The 18,723-nt window shown below is 49.4% G+C and overlaps 1 protein-coding gene across 7 annotated transcripts in view; it reads right to left on the bottom strand.

Moving 5' to 3' along the window:
- CTIF (cap binding complex dependent translation initiation factor) overlaps positions 1-18,723 on the bottom strand; it is a 326,254-nt gene that overhangs the window by 282,993 nt on the left and 24,538 nt on the right. Inside the window, exon 1 of one of the 7 annotated variants that reach the window (XM_059881082.1) lies at positions 4,642-5,331. The exons of the other annotated variants lie outside the window; for them this stretch is intronic. The gene's annotated coding sequence lies outside the window, so the exon portion shown is untranslated. Of the gene's footprint in view, positions 1-4,641; positions 5,332-18,723 lie in introns of those variants that run through there. 7 annotated transcript variants of the gene reach the window in all.

Below are 18,723 nucleotides of genomic sequence, written 5' to 3'. Positions count from 1 at the left end.
CTAAACCCAGACTTTAAATCTCAGAAGGGTGACCCTAGGGACAGAGGAGCCTGGTGGGAGGCCGTCCATGGGGTCGCACAGAGTCGGACACGACTGAAGCCACTTAGCAGCAGCAGCAGCAGCATACAATTGTGCAGTCTGTGTCTTGCTCAAAGACACTTATTCAAGAGAATAAGTGAGAGCTGGGAGTCAGCTCATATCCCATTTGTCAAACTATGTGCCTGGAAGCAAGGCTGCAGCCACCTGGGGGAGGGGAGGGTTGTTTTCATCAAAATCCTTCCACCAAGATAAGGGATATGCTAAGTCGCTTTAGTTATGTCTGGCTCTTTGCAACCCCATGGACTGTAGCCCGCCAGGTTCCTCTGTCCATGGGATTCTCCAGGCAATACCAGGGTGGGTTGCCATGCCCTCCTCCAGGAAGCTAAGGAATGTCTTTTCCTAATTCTGACAAAGGCACTGCATTAAGTCAGGAGTGTCTGCAGAAAGACCATCCTCAGAAAACATGCATGTTCTTTTGACATGTGTTTTCAGCCCTAATTCCTTAAAGATGTAAGTGACTTGATATTCGAGACCTATCTTGCCTTTTCCAACTCCAACAGTCCTCAACTTTGTCCCAGTGTTACTTGCCCTTCCCCAGACATTCCTTGCCTCTGCCTTGCATGCTTTGGTCAAGCTGCTGCCACCACCTACCAAACTTTTCACCAGTGAGCTACCCAGTCGTTGGCACCTTCTGCAACCCCTATAGGCAAATTAATATTCCCTCCATGTGCCCAGCATGGGGGATGGGACAACAAATGAGACAGGCGTGTTCCAGACCCTCACAGACCTTAGGATCTTGTTTGAAGATGATTAAAACACTGATCACAATAAAGCGTTGAGTAAGGAGAGTGCGCAGCAGCAGGCATGCTGTCTGTTAATTACAAAACGAATGCATCATCCTCTAAAAATAGTCCCTCCCCTGTCCATCTACAAATCTAGAAACAATGCAACCTGAACTCAAAGCCCTCTTGGATTGCTAGCACTCTCGTCCCTATGATGTCTAAATACTTGATACTCTGAGATAATTAAGGTAACAGAGCATTTGTTAAAATTTTCTGCAGCATCTAATTCTGCAGAGTACCGGCTGGACATCAATTCTCTGCCCTGATCCACCTCTCTGTCCTTCCTCGGCTAAGAACCTATCTGGCCAGTGCTCTGAGCACAGCTGGCCCCACCAGCTATCTTGGGGAGACTCTCCCCAGGGCTGGGTGGGATGGGGGTCACACGATGGGTATGCCCCAAAGGTGGGCATTTCCTCTTCAGCACTTTCCTCTCTCCTCTCTTACCCTCCATCACAGGCATGGCTGAACAGGGGGTGAAGGGCAGGTCCGGAGGTGCTGACACGCATTCACCCAGCTCTAAATTGGCACAATCACCATCAATGCAATTCAGCAGACAGTGACAGAACCTGCTCTTCTGAGAGAGGGTGGAGCAGAGTGACCGAGAGCATGGGGTCTGAAGCCACAAGACTGGGAGCTGAGTCCAGGCTGTCACTTAATTCTTCATGCTTCAGTCTCCTTACCTATAGAATGGGATTGGTCCATGGGGTTGTAGTAAGGACTAAATCACCTAGAGTTAGCAAAACGCTTTGTATATAGCATCTACTCAGGGCTTCCCTGGTGGCTCAGAGGGTAAAGCATCTGCCTGCAATGCGGGAGACCTGAGTTCAATCCCTGGGTCGGGAGGATTCCCTGGAGAAGGAAACGGCAACCCACTCCAGTATTCTTGCCTGGAGAATCCCATGGACGAAGGAGCCTGGTAGGCTACAGTCCACGGGGTCGCAAAGAGTTGGACACGACTAAGCGACTCCATTTTCTTTCTTTCTAGCATCTACTCAAATGCTGATATTACCTCTACTGGTACTAATACTCCAAATGATGATATTATTACTTCCACTAGTACGAGTCCTCCTTACCCCCACCCCCACCCCCATCACCACCACAGCTTCTGTTTGACCACCTGCTAGTTGAGAGGTCACAAGGTAAACAGGAGGAAATGGCACCCACTCCAGTACTCTTGCCTGGAAAAGCCCATGGACAGAGGAGCCTGGCAGGCTACAGTCGATGAAGTCGCAAAGAGTTGGGCACGACTAAGCGACTAACACACACACACACACACACACACACACAAGGTAAACAGACCGTCCCTGTACCAAGAAGCACACACACAGCACACAGCCAGCAGGGGGACCTGGCCCAGTAAGCCTCTGAAACCCACTCAGGGAACAGAGGGGACCCTGACCCAGGAGGCATAGCAGGGAGGCCCTGCCTGCTGGATGCCCCCAGAGGACCACTCAGAGTCGACACCACACCCAAGCACCTCCTTCATCCAACGCTATGAGGCCCTGAGGAGTCTTCTGCCAAAGTCTTTCAAGTCTCATCCCTTCCTCTTTGTTCCTACTGATGTCTTTACACCACCCATTGCACCGCCATTACGTCCTCTGTGCCAGCTGCCTGGACAACCGTGGCCAGCTCCTGATGGCCCTTCCTGTCCTCACTGAGTCTCTAATCCAGGTCCCAGGACTCAACCCAAACAGCTCCAGGAGCTGCAGTTGGTCTTATCACAGCTCAAGGCTGCGCAGAGGGTGCAGGCCCCACCTCCTGTTTCCAGGGAAGCTTCACTCTGAGGCCTCTCTCCTCCTGGCCTCGAGATGCCAAGTCACACGGGACATCCCCACAAGCAGAACAGCCCCAGAATGGGACCCTCTCCATCCAAGTCTAACCTGCCCCGATCCAGCAGGGCCACTGCACTCATCTCAGACACAAGGCCTCCCCTGCTCTGGCCCACACTGACCTCCTGCTATCCAGCATTTATCTCCCAAGCACACCCTTTGCCACTTAATCATACCTCTCTCTCCCTGAATGAAGCCTTAACTCCTTCCTGCCTGCCATCTTTCCTTCCGGTGACAGGTAATAACACCTTGTTGGGAACCAAGTCCTCACTTAGAGCTCAATAAACACTTGCAGGATGGACACACCCTTGAGCTTCCTAGTCCCACACGAGCAATAAAAAGAAAGAAATGAGGTGAAGGGTCGCTGGCAGTCTGACCCTAGGGAGCAAACTGGACGGGAACCCCATTCTCCCAGGCACTTGCTTCGCTCCATTTTTTGCCAGCAGAGAAAGCCCTCCTGCCCCTCGCCGGCTGCTCTTTATTCCTGGTTGGCTTCCCTCGGAGGAAGTGCCAGTGGTGAGAGAAATGCCAAAAAGAAAGTCTGCAGGAATCCAGCGAAAGGAGGGGAGCCTGCAGGCCCAGCCCGGCTCGGGCAGCAGAAAGGAACAGAAATTAAGAAGAGAAGCTCCCGGAATGTGGAGAGGAGCAAGGCAGGGCCAAACTAAAGCCCCCAAACCCAAGGGGGTGGCAAGAATTATTTCTGCAAATACAAAGAGCAAAGTGTAATTTTGGACGCATGGCTAGTTAGTTACATAATTCAGACTGCATTGTGGTAGATCTCAGGATTTTTCCAAAAGATCAATTTTTTTTAATAAAAGAAAATAGCTGCAGAATTTATGAAAATGGAGTACGGCTGTCTCACCTGCTCTCACTGTGAAATGGGAAATTTATGATAATAAATGGGGAGGGGTGCGGCACGATGCTGAAGCAGGAATGTGTAATAGCGTGGCAAAGTCACAGCATTTATAGGAAATTGTGCAGAACAGGCAAACCTATAGAGAAACAAAGTTGATTAGAGGTTGCCTGGGACTGAGGGAGTTGGGGAGGATCGGGAGTGACTGCAAATGGGTACAGGAGGTGACGGAAGTGTTCTGGGCGACAAGACTAGAAAATGACGTCTCTAGACAGTAAGAGACGGCTGCACGACACCGTGAATATATTCAAAGTTACCGACTTTAAAAGGGTGAATCTGGGGAATTTTCTGGCAGTCCAGGGGGTAGGACTCTGTGCTTCCACGGCAGAGGGGCCCTGGGTTCGATCCCTGGTCAGGGAACTAAGATCCTGCCTGCTGCATGGTGCAGACAAAAATAAATAAACGGGTGAACTTTATGGTATATGAATTAAATCTCAAGAAAGCTTTTATTAAAAAAAAAAAAAAAATAGAAGGGAAAGGACTGGAAATGAGGGCCATGAAGTAGCTGAGGCATGACAAGTGGGTGTCCTAGCTGAAGATGAAGGAAGACCAGGAGGAAGTTCAGGTTGAGAGAAGTGAGACGGACGGAAGGATCCTCCACGGTCTGGATAAACATCTCTGAGGGTGAAAGACGAGGTCCCCAAAAGACTGAAGAGTCAGACATGACTCAGCAACTGAACATTACCACCAGCAAAAGACTGTTTCCTTCCGGGGGGGAGGTGCTTCGGACACCACCCGCCTCAAAGCCTGAGCCCCGGCCCGGCCCTCTGGTCCCCAGGCAGGGACAGATGGAACTGTTCCCATCACACGGGCCACTTTGGCAGCACTCAAGGTTTTAAGAATAATCAGCAATTTCAACCTGTTAGGACTATTTAGCTCGGGGACGGAGGAAGGCAGAAACCAAAACCACACACAAGACAAGCCCTGAAATTCCCCAGCACCAAAGCTTACGAAGAATAGAGAATCAGAGTCTAAGCAGAAGTATGTAAAAGGTGCGTCTGAGCAGCCCCAATCCTACCTGTGGCCTGTTTCCTTTGTTTGCATCAAATCCTGTACTTAAAGGCCTCCACAGGACTGGGTTTATGTGGTCTTACTGGAGACAGTGTCAGCGATTAAACAGTTATGCCTCCGCTGGCATGTGAATCTGGAAACGAGCAGAGCCTCCGTTCGAGGTGGCTTTTCACCTCCTTGTTCTGGTGTTTGTGTTGGCTGAAGGACAGAACTGCATGGAGAGAGAACTCAGAAAGCGAGAGGTGTGTGGTGTGAGGCCCCAGGGGATGCATGCCGGAGCGATGGAGGGGAATGGGCAAAGATCCGCAGATGAACGGACAGGCTGGTCCCAGGGAAGGGCCGTGAGGTACCAGCAGGCCTGACACCACCCCAGGTACTGTAAGAGGCTATACCTTTCTGGTTTCCCAGTAGAGATGGTCAGGCCCAAGGAGAAGGGGAAAACACCAAGCTGTGTGAAGCGTGTCTTTCCTGGGCTGGCAGGTGGCCTGGCAAAGCCCCAGAGGCCACTTGTCTGCCCTTCCAAAGGTCAGCACTGCCCTGGAGCAGCCTTGGAGTGACTGACCGCATGCCCACAGCTCCCAGAATGCAGGCCCACTCCTTAGCACCCTCTGGTGCCAGGGCAGGCGGGCAACACCTGGGCACCCTGTGTGCTGGCCCTGCTCTCCGAGGTCAGAGAGGGACAGTCCACAGGCTGGAATTATTCACCAGTGAGTCCTGTCTGAGGCTCAGTTCCACCACACACACATCTGTCCAGCGCAGGCCCGCCTGGCACACGCCCTGGGCCCTCCATAAATGTTTGTTGGTTCCTTGTGAAAAAGCAAGATTGGGACTGCAAAAGCACTCTCATTTGCTAAGGCCTTAATCCAGGCAAAAGCCCTGACTTCCACAGTTTACCTTGGAGAGAGGAGACTACATAAGTGGGTGCTTTATTTACCCCGGATTAACCAGGGCTTGGGGCTGGGGCCACAACCCAGCACAGACCCGTGCTCAGGGCAGCGTTTCTAGAAACACATGCCAGGCAGGGAGCATTTCTAACAGTCCTGACATTCCAGAGGAGGAGAGCCTGACCAAGAGGCTGGGCCTCCATCAGCCATGCCTGCCCCGTTGTGGGTGAGGCGGGGCTCCTCCACAGGGCTCGGGGAGGGAAAGTAAACACAGAACTGACTGCTTCTCGGCCCGGAGGATCTCACACCAGCATTCACACCTCTGCTCATGGAGCAGTGCTGTAACCCCGCTGCATCATCAACCCCCTCCAAGGCAAAAGAAAAGTGAAAATTAATCTAATTAGAGGCAACAGTGTTCACAGTAAGGAAAATTCTGGTATTCTGCCAAGCGTCTCTCTTCCCAGCCAGCTTTGTGGGCAAAGGGCATGGGGTTTGGAGCCCCGAGGGCCTAAACTGGAATTCTGGCTGTCCCTCAGCTCCGTCACCATGGGGACAACTCTCCAAGGGGCAAAAGAGTCACTGCCTTACAGAACTGCGATGACGGTCCACGAGAAAAGATGTAAAAGGCATGACGCCGCTGATGCATCTGAACGAAAGCAGCAGGCTTGCCCCTTGTCCCTCATAGACTCAAACCCTGCCCGCCCACCTGCCCAGTGGCCTGCTTGGACGTCTCAGGAGGAGGCACCAGGACCTACCTCCCTCACCCCTAGATTCTGCCCCTTGCAGCAGAGGCAGAACCCATTTCTGGGGGGGGGGGCCTCCAGGAAGGGAGGTCCCCAAAACCCTGCCACACCCAGCTGCCAACACCGTTCATAGCTGTTATTGTCTTATCTCATCCGGACTGGACCTGGTAGCACTGTTTCTATCATCCCCGTTTAGAGATCCAGAGAAGCTGTAGGTCCTGGGCTAAGTCACACAGGAAGTTATGCCAAGAGGCAGATCTCAAGACAGTCCACTGCTCTAATGAGACAGCTGGTATTTACTGAGCATCCAGAGATTCCACTACGTTGCCTATAGGGATGGACGTGTCCACACTTCACAGTGTGCTACCGGATGTCCAGCAATGCGGCAGCAGGAACATTATGCTCTTTCTAGGCCTAAGACTGGAGGCCTTCACTTCTGTGCTCTGAGGGAAAGCAGCCACCTTGAAACAAGGCCACGTCCACTGAGACCACCATGTTGGAGGGAAGCTCGAGCTAGTCCCAGGAGAGTTCTCTCTCCCTCACTCTCTCTAACGGTTCTGTTTCTCTGAAGAATCTGCCTACTCCAGGCTTCTCAAGACAGTGAGCCAAATATGATTTGCCTTTGACCACTTAATCTGCAGGGTCCTGCTCAGACTATCTGAAGGAAAAGACTGAAAATCACTAGAAACAGGGGATTGGGTGAATATACTAATATACAGTCACATGACAGAAAAAACAAGGAAGATCCCTGTGCACCGATTCACAGGAAAGATCTACACAGTGTTTTCCGTAAGCTGAAAGGAAACAGGTACAGAATGGAATTCCAGGATGGTCCCTTTGATAGAAGAAAGTGGGGAAAAATCAGAATGTATTTTTTGGAGTGCGTGGAAAAATGAAAGGAAAACAAAAATATTATTGAAAGTGATACAGATTACGGTTATGCTTTTTTAATTTACTGATGTATATGATACATATTGATTAATTAAGTGTCTGGGATTTGCTTCAAATAATCCAGAGACAGATGAATGAACAGCAGAAAAGAATCAAGCATGGCTGCGTGGTGAGAACTGAGGAAGCTGGGTGGTAGGTACAGTAATTCATGATATTAATGCAATTCTGTCTACTTTTACATCTTTTGGAATTTTTAATAACAAAAATTTTCTTCAAAAATTGTTACCTCCAGCAAGGAAATAAGAAGGCAAGAAGGAAGGGACAAATGGATGAGGACAATGTGAAAACAGTATTTCCATACTTCACAGATTATCTATTTTTTTTCTTTCAATTCTTAAGATGCAATTCACATAGCATGTGAATTTCATTTCATGTGAAATTCACATTTCATGTGAATTAACCATTTCAGACATCTTAAACTGTACAATTCAGGGGCATTTATTACGTTCACGTTGTTGTGTAACTGCCACCTCTACTTACTTCCAAAACATTTCCATCACACCAGAAGAAAACCCTGTGCCCATTAAGCAATTACTCTTTATTCCCGCAACCTCCTCACCCTTGCCAAACACCAACACTCATTCTGTCGCCATGGATTTACCTATTCTGGATGCTTCATATAAATGGAATCATATAATACATGACTTTTGAGTTTGACTTCTTTCACTTAGCATGTCTTCAAGGTTAGTCCAAATTGTAGCATATATCAGTGCTTCTTTCCTTTTTTACGGCTAAATAACATTCTATTGTATGGATACACCACATCTTGTTTATCCACAGATTGGTTGATGGACATTGGGGTTGTTGCCAAAGCATACCTTTTTATTTTGACTTTATTTTTTAACTGGGTATTATTTCTTCAAACAAAATTTTTAAATTAAATTTCTATTAGATAATGAATGTGAACCCCCAAAAAGGCAGGATGAGCATACAAGGGTAGATTCATTAAAAAGTTAGGCAGCCTGGCAAGAATACAATAAGAAAGCATTCAAAAATATGAAAGGAAAAATGGATAATAAGTTGTAATTACTTATATTAGGGGTATGTGATTATACCACACAATTTATAATTCTTTCAAGCATGAAAGAACGACTTGAGAACCTCTTTAGGGTAAAGCATTGGGAGAATGGGCGATGACTCTGGCCTGGGTTGGGAGATGGGGCCGGACCATGAGGCTCTCCACCCCAGGCTGGAACCAAGCCAAGGTGTGATGACATCTGTCACATGCTGACCAAATCGCTCATCTCCCCAACCAAGGGGAGGGCTTGGGCTTCTACTCCCTGTGTCTGCCCAGAGCACTCAAAACCCATGGAGCACTGGGCAGCTGCAGAGTGGATGCTTCCTGAAGGTCCAAGGACAGCCCACCAAAGGGTCTTGGTGGGAGTTAGGGGCACTTTTCAGGGAGGTGACTTGTAGGCCGGGGCAGCCAATGGCATTATTTCCTATTTTGTGTACTAGGTCCCCAATTTTGAAGAGCTGCATCTGTTGCTTTAAAAACAAAGTGAAAAAAATTTAGTTGCTCATTCATGCCCAACTCTTTGTGACCCCATGGACTGTAGTCCGCCAGGCTCCTCTATCCATGGAATTCTCCATGCAAGAATACTGGAGTGGATTGCCATTTCCTTCTCCAGGGGAATTGTCCCAATGCAGGGATTGAACCCAGATCTCCCACATTGCTGGAAAATTCTTTACCATCTAAGCCAAAAGATCTGGAGAACTCCCTGCCAAGCCATTGGTTAGGACTTGGTGCTTTCACTTCCGAGGGCCCACGTTCCATCCCTGGTTGGGAAACTAAGATCCTGTAAGCCATGCAGCCAAAAAAAAAAAAAGAAAAGATAAGTTTGTAAATACTATTATACTATCTCAGGAGAAAGAGCTCTGGGTTTTAGCTGCAGCTCTGATCCCAGGTGGGTTACTTCCCCGTTTTCCAGATATAAATAGTAATTCTTGCCCCTCCCTATATGTTGGAATATTAGATGGTCCAGAGATAATCAAGGTTTTGAGTTCCTCATAATAAAGATGTCTGGAAACACAAGGGGATATTATGATTCCTGTGGCTTAGGTGGGTGGGGTAGACTCTATGAGAAGAGAAGTCAGTATATGTAATTCAGCTCAGCAAAGTAATCTCATCTTCTAGACTTGACCTAGAGGGAGGAGAAGCATCTGAGAAGCTAAACAAGCTGCAGATCACCACCACAAACCTCCATTTAGTTCTGTATACTGACTCGTTTCATCCCTGTCACTCATCTTTCGGAGTAGAATTATTCCACTTTCTGAAGAGGGAGAAACTGAGGCTTGAAAAAGTAAATGGCTTGTCCAAGTCCTAAGTGGGGCTAGGCCTCCAGTCCCTGGTTCTGCTATTCTCTGAGATGCTTGGTCCTGTGGGTTTATTGACCGCTGCTCAGAAGTGGAGTTTCCCGTGTCTCCTTTCATTCATCTGCCCCGTCAGCAGCATCTCCTTTTGTGCCACAGGGTGCTGGGTGCCAGACAGATGGTACGGAACACAGAGGCACGCCTTCGGGGAGCTGTTTGTCCTCTTTGGCTCACTGTTACAACATGCCATGGCAGAGGTTGCTACCTGCTTAATCAACAACCATTCCCCCATTCGTCCTCACTAAGAGAACCTTGGGTAAGTACTCAGCTGAAAAACTGCATTTCCCAAGCTCCCTTGCAGACAGGGGTGATCAATGAAAACTGATTCCAGTTCCTCCTCTCCCTTTCCAGAATGACCCTGTGTGATGGCTGGTACTTCAGCAACCCTGTTGGACCATGAGGTGACCTTGAATAAAACGGCCAAATACAGAGGCTAGTGTTACAAAAAGACGGAATTGGCCTAAGGCCCATAGAATCAGCATACTAGCTCTGGCCAGCCTACCTCCAGGCCTCTTTGAGGCAAGAGAGACATACAGAGATAAATAAAGCCCTGGCTATTTCTGGTGTCTGTTACTAACCAACACTCATGGGCAGGTTCCTTTGACTTAGACTGCATGTTTTGCACGTATGAGGCCCTGGGTTCGATCTCCGGAATTTCCAGGACAAGTCAGTATTTTGGGGCTATTTCAAATCCTAAAAGATGATGCTGTGAAAGTGCTGCACTCAACATGCCAGCAAATTTGGAAAACTCAGCAGTGGCCACAGGACTGGAAAAGGTCAGCTTTCATTCCAATCCCAAAGAAAAGCAATGCCAAAGGATGCTAAAATTACCACACAAGTGCAGTCATCTCACACACTAGTAAAGTAATGCTCAAAATACTCCGAGCCAGGCTTCAACAGTCCATGAACTGTGAACTTCCAGATGTTCAAGCTGGATTTAGAAAAGGCAGAGGAACCAGAGATCAAATTGCCGACATCCGCTGGATCATCGAAAAAGCAAGAGAGTTCCAGAAAAACATCTACTTCTGCTTTACTGACTATGCCAAAGCCTTTGACTATGTGGACCACAACAAATACTGGAAAATTCTGAAAGAGATGGGAATACCAGACCACTTGACTTGCCTCTTTAGAAATCTGTATGCAGGTCAAGAAGCAACAGTTAGAATTGGACATGGAACAACAGACTGGTTCCAAATCAGGAAAGGAGTACGTCAAGGCTGTACATTGTCACCCTGATTATTTAACTTACATGCAGAGTACATTAAGAGAAATGCTGGGCTGGAGGAAGCACAAGCTGGAATCAGGACTGCTGGGAGAAATATCAATAACCTCAGATACGCAGATGACACCACCCTTATGACAGAAAGCGAAGAACTAAAGAGCCTCTTGATGAAAGTGAAAGAGGAGAGTGAAAAAGTTGGTTTAAAACTCAACATTCAGAGAACTAAGATCATGCCACCCAGTCCCATCACGTCATGGCAAATAGATGCGGAAACAGTGACAGACTTTATTTTGGGGGGCTCCAAAATCACTACAGATGGTGACTGCAGCTATGAAATTAAAAGACGCTTGCTCCTTGGAAGAAAAGTTATGACCAACCTAGACAGCATATTAAAAAGCAGATACATTACTTTGCCAACAAAGGTCCTTCTAGTCAAAGCTATGGTTTTTCCAGTAATCATGTATGGATGTGAGAGTTGGACTATAAAGAAAGCTGAGCACCAAAGAACTGATGCTTTTGAATTGTGTTGGAGAAGACTCTTGAGAGTCCCTTGGACTGCAAGGAGATCCAACCAGTCCATCCTAAAGGAAATCAGTCGTGAATATTCATTGGAAGGACTGATGTTGAAGCTGAAACTCCAACACTTTGGCCACCTGATGAGAAGAACCGACTCATTGGAAAAGACCATGATGCTGGGAAAGACTGAAGGTGTGAGGAGAAGGGGATGACAGAGGATGAGATGGTTGGACGGCATCACCAACTCAATGGACTTGAGTTTGAGTAAACTCAGGGAGTTGGTGATGGACAGGGAGGCCTGGCATGCTGCAGTCCATGGGGTCACAAGGAGTCCGATATGACTGAGTGACTGAACTGAACTGATAACTCAGTTGGTTAAGAATCTGCCTGCAATGCAGGAGATCTGGGTTCAATTCTTGGGTCAGGAAGATCCCCTGGATAAGGGATAGGTCACCTACTACAGTATTCTTGGGCTTTCCTTGTGGCTTAGCTGGTAAAGAATCTGCCTTCAATGTGGGACACCTGGTTCGATCCCTGGGTTGGGAAAAGCCCCTGGAGAAGAGAAAGGCTACCCACTCCAGTATTCTGACCTGGAGAATTCCATGGACTATACAGAGTTGGAAAGTGTCAGACACCACTGAGTGACTTTCACTTTCACTTTACCCTAAAAAATGTGCATACCTCAGTGGCTCAGTGGTAAAGAATCTGCCTGCAGTATAAGAGCACCAGGAGATGCAGGTTCGACCCCTGGGTGGGGGAAGATTCCCTGGAGAAGGGCATGGCAACCCACCCCAGTATTCTTGCCTGGAGAATCCCACAGACAGAGGAGCCTGGCAGACTACAGTCCATAGGGTTGAAAAGAGTCAGACGTGACTGAAGCGATGTATTTAGCACACTCCAAAACAAAGGCTGCCAGGCTCTGAAGAGATCTGCACTGGTGTGAAGGGACACGGAGGCACCATAGTCCAGGAAAGAGCCAGGCAACTCAGTGTGAATGGAAGGAGGCCATCCAAACCTCACAGCAGAATCAAAGAACAAATCCTCCAACCTGGATGCCAATCAGGGGACTGAATGGGCCCTCAGGGCACCAGGTATGGGGGCGAGAGGGGTGGGGCTAAGTGTAGGCTCTGTCCAGACTGCCCAGCACTGTGGTCCCTTGAGCCCAAGGCACCTGGACCAGATCTCTTGCCCCAAAGTGCATCTCAAACACGTGGGGCGAAGTCTGGCTCACCTCCATCTGGAGCCTTCACACCCCGGCCTCTGATCAACTCCAGCCCCAATCCTCACTTCCCTGCACTCTCCTCCAAGTCTGTATCCTTAGAAGACCCCACCCATGCAACACCAGGCCTTTACATATAATGTTCCTTCTGTCTTCAACATTCCTGCCTCACTTCTTGGCCAAACCCACTCCCCTGCATCCTTTGATGTACCTCTTAGTTTATTCACCACTCCCACTAGGAGCCTTCCCTGACTCCGGGACGGGCCAGGCACCCCTCCAAGGCCTCGCACGGTGCCCTGGGCGTCTCCCTCCACTCTGTGTGTAAACGTCTGGCTCCCCACTAGTCTGTGCAACCCTTCAGGGCAGGGACAAAGTACTCAACTTCTAGAACTGCTCTTGAAGTCTCTCCGGCCAGAGGAGACTGCCACATGCCCCTCTGTGCAAAGCCCAGTTCTGGCATGCAGTAGGTTCTTAATAAATATTTATGATGGAAGGACAGAATCTCATACCCAACGAGCAACTGACTTTATTAAAGTCCAGTCTCCTCGGCCCAGGGTGACAAGTGTTCTTCCTCCCAGTAATGGTCAGCTTGTATGCTGTAACAATCACGACACGGTCCCCTGCAGACGGTCAGTCACACGTGCACTTTCCTGGTTACACGTGCTCTCCTCCTCTCTGCGGGGTGGGGAGGGGCCTCGTGGCTTCCTCTCCTATTTCCGGGGAATGGGCTCCGTTTACGGGGAGGGCTGGGAATTAGTCAACTTGGTCACATCTGCAGCTTTGGTAAGAGTGAATGTTTGCAGGTGGAAATCGCTAACATCAGGCTTAGATAATACTCACCATTCACTGACCTATGTCTCCTGGCCCTCTTACTAACCAGGGTCCAGAATCACAGCCCCCAAGAGACAGAGGTCAAGGATGAGGTCAGGTGGCTGCCAGTATAGACTCAAGGCTGGCCGCTAGGACAGTAGGGGAGACATCCAGGCACCAGGTGGGAGCCGAGTGGTCAGTGTTGCCCCCCATGCCCAAGCCTGGTCGGACCCCTGCACTTGCTCTCCTAGAGCTGAAGGCACAGGAGACCCAGTGGTGCTTTTCAGCTGTTCTGATCGTCAACTGCTGTAAACCGAACTGGTCTTTGGGAGAGGAAGATTCAGCAAAATTTTAATTACAGGCTGTCTCCCTGCCTCTAATGGCTAGGCTCTGCAAACGTATTACTTTAATCACATGGTGTTAAATCACTTTTTAAGTATACCAGTGAGGTTGAGGATTTAAAGGAAACCTATTATGAAGTTTTGCATAAAGCAAGTTAATTGCACTTTTTTGAAATTCGGGGGGTGTTGTTTATGAAGTTTACATAAGTGAATCTAATTCAAGTTTGCCAGGCACACCAAATCATTTATGTATCTATGTTTGCTTTGTCACAGTGCTCAATGGTGCCCATGTCCCCCAAAATCAGGTCTCTAAAAGCTCCCGGGAATTTTCAACTCTCAATCCCTTTCTCCTCCAGAAGTATGCCTTTCCACTTAAAACTGTGCACACTCTGGAAATTCTTGGAAAAGAAAAATATATATATATATGTATGAAGGGCTGAATTGTGCCCCCTCCCCCAAATTCATACGCTGACATCCAAACACCCAGTTCCTCAGAATGGGACTGCCTTTGGAGGCGGTACCTTTAAAAGAGGTGATTAAGGTGAAGTGAGGTCATTAGGGTGGGCTTGGGGCCAACACAACTGGTGTCCTTACAAGAAGAAGAGGTCAGGACACAGACACGTGCAGGGAGCACAGTGTGAGCACACAGCGAGAAGCAGACATCCCCACGCCAAGGACAGAGGCCTCAGGAGAAACCAGCCTTTGCTCCTGGACTCCTAGCCTCCATAGTCATGAGCAAATGAACCTGTCGTGTGTAAGCCCCTCGACGGTGGCACTGTGTTACGGCAGCCTTCTCTGAGCAGACTCGTGGAGGAGAGTCCCCGCCGACAGGCTGCCCCGCTGCTGAGCTGCGTGACCCTGGGCGGGCTTGCAGCGCTGGCTCAGGGCCCCCAGGCCCCCCTACCTCAGTGGGCGTGCGGGCATTAAATGCAGATGCTGTGGGCTCACGTACCCCTCCCTGGTTCTCTGACGCCTGGACCACATCCCTCACCCACAAGAAAATGAGATTTTTTCTCTCTCACTTCATGCTGTCTCCTAGACAGGAAGCCAAAGAGAGAAAGAGATCCTGGCACCAAGAGCCTGGATTTTTTTCCCCCCTTGATTTAACACTTCACTCTTAAAAAAAAAAAAAAAAAAAGCATTGTCACACATATTCATAAAATTGAGACTCCCAACAAATCTGTGAAATAACCAGAATTAGAAATCTTACTTTCATTTTACGGATGAGGTAAACTGAGGCGCAGACAGTGATTTATCCATGGCCCACCATGAACTTGATGGAGAAGGAACCCCTTCTCTGGACTTAACATTTGTCTGCTCCCAGCTCCCTCCCACCATCAGACATCCTCAACTCTTGCCATTACCAGGCTACTTATCTGCTGCAAAACCTTCACCAGCTGCCAGAGAAGCCCCCCTGGCCTGCACCGTCTAACCTCTCTCTCCCCGACTGCCAATTCCACTGTGACAGACCAGCCACACTCACGTTACCACACCTCTGAGGACACTCTCCCCGCTTCTTTCTGACTAGCTAGGAGCCACCTCCTCCAGAAAGCCTTCCCAGACTTCTCTGAGCTCTTTCCACCTGCGCTCTCAGGCCCAGCCATATGAAACGACCCTGAACAGTCTTTGTTTCACTTGCAAATTGCTTAACCATGGTAGTCTCTAGGGCAAGGAGCACACCTTCCCACAAGCTCCATATACCTGGGCACAAAGAAAAGATCAGTCAGAGAGAAAATTACCTCTGCAATATAAACATGTGCAGAAAGCACTATTAATATTTACAAGCTCAGCTTCATAAACAGAATCCCCTTCTTCCCTGACTTCCGCCACATCAAAGGAGTGCTGGAAGTCCCCTCTGCCCAGCTGGCCTTTAGGCACAAACATCCTGGTTCCCTCTGTCCCTGTACATCCCAACCACACCCCTCTCCAGCCTCTCTGGCACAAAGCCAGCGGTCCTTAAACCAATACCTACGTAACTCCATGAGCTACTATTTAAAGATCCTAGAGGTCTTTCTTTAAAGATGACCTCCTGTTGTAGGACTAGACCTTCAAGTGAAACGACGTGTCTGTTTTCTTCACTTGCTATATTCCCAGCACAAAGAAAATTGCCTGGCACATAGATGCTGCTCAAAAAAAAAAAAAAAAATCTTTTTAATAAATTTGTTGAATAAACAAGAATAGTATTAATATCTCCTTTACTAGTCACTTTAGATTTTTAAAAATTTGAATAATTGAATGAAAATCCAAATCTCAGACTCTCAGCCAGGCCTGAGTGAGGCACGCTGCTGGCTATGGGGGTTGGTAAGCCAAATAGAGGAGTGTCCAGGAAGCACTGTCCTTTAGACACAACTCCACCAGCATCTATCCCTTCCCCAAGTCCCTCTCTTGTCATCTTCCCAGAGCTGTCCTTAAGGGGGTTTCTGTAGTCTTTCCAGAACTTTCTTTTTTTTTCCTGGGATTGGAAAGAACCAGAACCCCACCCCAAAGGGGAATTCCTCTCAGAGGCATTTGAGGGAAAGAGGCTGGCCCCCGAGGCAGCAGGTGCTGTCCCAGCTGTCGCCGAGCAGACTGAGCAGTGGAAGGGGTGGCAGCCCCCAGGGAAGGATGTCCCCCCGGGGCAGTGGCTGGACCCATCCCCCACCTAGCCCCCCAACTTTGTGAGCAAAGTCCCCACAAGCAACTAGCTCATCTTGGCTGGGAAAATCTCAACTCTTTCCCCTCCCCCAAGGTGCCGACCAAACACAGGACCTAATCTTGAGTTTTATGTCCTTTCTCCTCCATACCAGCTTTGGGGAGGCCTAGGGCGTGCCTTCCTCTGAGACGGGTGCAAAGAGGAATCCTGGATGGGTCCTGGAGGCTCATCGTCAGGAGAGGAATTCTGCCAAAGCATACACTAGGCAGCCCCTCTGCTGGGATTGAGACTGCACCCCGGCACAGGAGACGGAGGGGTACACACGCCCTAGGAGAATACTGGACTGTCCTGAGTAGGGGGCGCATCCCTGAAGGGAATGATGCAGGAGAAACCTGCAGAGGCACACCTGCAGGAGATACTGGAGGTTCTGAATCCCCAGCTCTGTGCCAGGTGTGAAAGCTTCTCCTCTCCGTGGGTAATGATCTCAGATCATGCCTTCCCAAGGTTTCCTGAGCCCAAGTCCAGATCTGCCCCAGGACACTGCTGCCAGATGGCCTGGAGCCCCTCACCCCACCCCCACTCCCCTCCACCCCATGGCCTCCTGCTGCTCCTCAAACTGATCACTCCCCCATAAACTCCCCTTCAGGACTCTGTCCTTACCACTTGAGTCACCACTCCCCTCCCAGCTCCTCCAGCTCCTAAGTGAGTGAGTGAAAATCACTCAGTGGTGTCTGACTCTTTGCAACCCCATCGACTGTACAGTCCATGGAATTCTCCAGGCCAGAATACTGGAGTGGGCAGCCTTTCCCTTCTCCAGGGGAGATTCCCAACCCAGGGATGAAACCCAGATCTCCCACATTGCAGGCGGGTTCTTTACCAGCTGAGCCATCCTCCAGCTCCTGGCCCTGCTTCATTTCCCTTCGGAGCACACACTTGGGTCCTTGTCAGTGGCCAGAAAGCTCCATGAGGCTCTGTTCCACTCACGGCTACACCCCCAGCTAGCTGCTGGGGCTTGGCGCATGGTAGTATTAATACATACTGGCTGAGTGAATGAACGCCTTCCTTTACACACCACGCACTCACCCTACTGATGGTTTTATCCTCCTGCGTGTGTGTATACACATGGAGACACTGAGGAGGTAAGGAGTGAGGCTCAGTTGGGAGCCAGAATGCCCAGTGACCACAGCCTTGGTCTGTCAAACAGGCTGGAAACTTCTGCTGCTCTGTTAAAAAGCCCACCGAGGGCTTCCCTGGTGGCTCAGTGGTAAAGAATCGCCTGCCAATGCAGGAGACACAAGTTCGATCCCTGGTCTGGGAAGAACCCACATGCCGAGGGACGACTAAGCCTGTGAGCTGCAACTACTGAAGGCCTGCTTTCCTAAAGCCCGTGGTCCACGACAGAAGCTACTGCAGCGAGAAGCCCGTGTATCGCAACTGGAGAGTAGCCCCCGCTCACTGCAACTGGATAAAGCCCTCGCGCAGCCATAAATAGGTAAGTAAACAACTCTTTAAAAAGCCCACCAACATGCCAAGACCCCCAACTGAAGGTTCAGCTCTACAGGTGGCCTCCTGGTCAACAGCCCTGGCAAAGGAAAGGCCACCACTTCAAAAGGATGGTGGTGCGGGCCAGCCAGATAGCCACGGACCCAACCTTCCCACGGCTGGGAAGATAAGTGATACTTATCTAGGCATGGGTGTTACCTGTATTTCTGGATGGCCAGGTGATCAGTCTGTTTCCCACAGTGTCCAGCACGTAAGGGAGCTGGACATTCCTAGGAGCTCACATGTACTGTCACCAGGCACCTTCCTAAAGCACATGTGACAGCCCCCTTTAGCCTCCTAGTGGCCCCAAGAAATGAGTGTTATTATGACCCCATTTACAGATGAAGGTTAACTAAAGCATAACGGTCTGTTCCTGGTGTCGATGGCTGGTTCCACAGCGTGGTGGAAAGGACATAAGGTTAAGAATGAGAGCACAGGGCCTCTGGTCCTGGTGTCAGCTGCCAAGTCCTGTTGTGAGACTGCTAATCTCTCAGGGTATCTATGAGGCAAGAGAGCACCTGGCAAATTCATAACATGACACAAATGAGCTGCCACCAGTGTTATTTAAGACTACGATGATTCTGATGATTTCTCAGCTGTTTCCTAGGAGGGGGTAACGGAAACCCCATGCCTAGGGAGCTAAAAGTGGATACAGTCATATCCACGGAGGGTGGGGGTAGGCGTTCCATGACTCCCCACGGAAACCAAAACCTGCAGATACTCAAGTACCCTGACAGCCAGCCCTGGGAATACAGGGACTTAACCAACGGCGGATCCTGTAGAATGTTGGATCAAAGGCTGGTTGAATCCGAGGATTCAGAAGCCGCAGAGAGAGACCCAACTATCGGAAAAGGTG

The sequence above is a fragment of the Bos taurus genome, chromosome 24, assembly GCF_002263795.3.
Source record: "Bos taurus isolate L1 Dominette 01449 registration number 42190680 breed Hereford chromosome 24, ARS-UCD2.0, whole genome shotgun sequence".
NCBI classification, from domain to species: domain Eukaryota; kingdom Metazoa; phylum Chordata; class Mammalia; order Artiodactyla; family Bovidae; genus Bos; species Bos taurus.
Note: the sequence above shows the minus strand (reverse complement) of the source record. Positions and strands in the feature narration are given on the sequence as shown.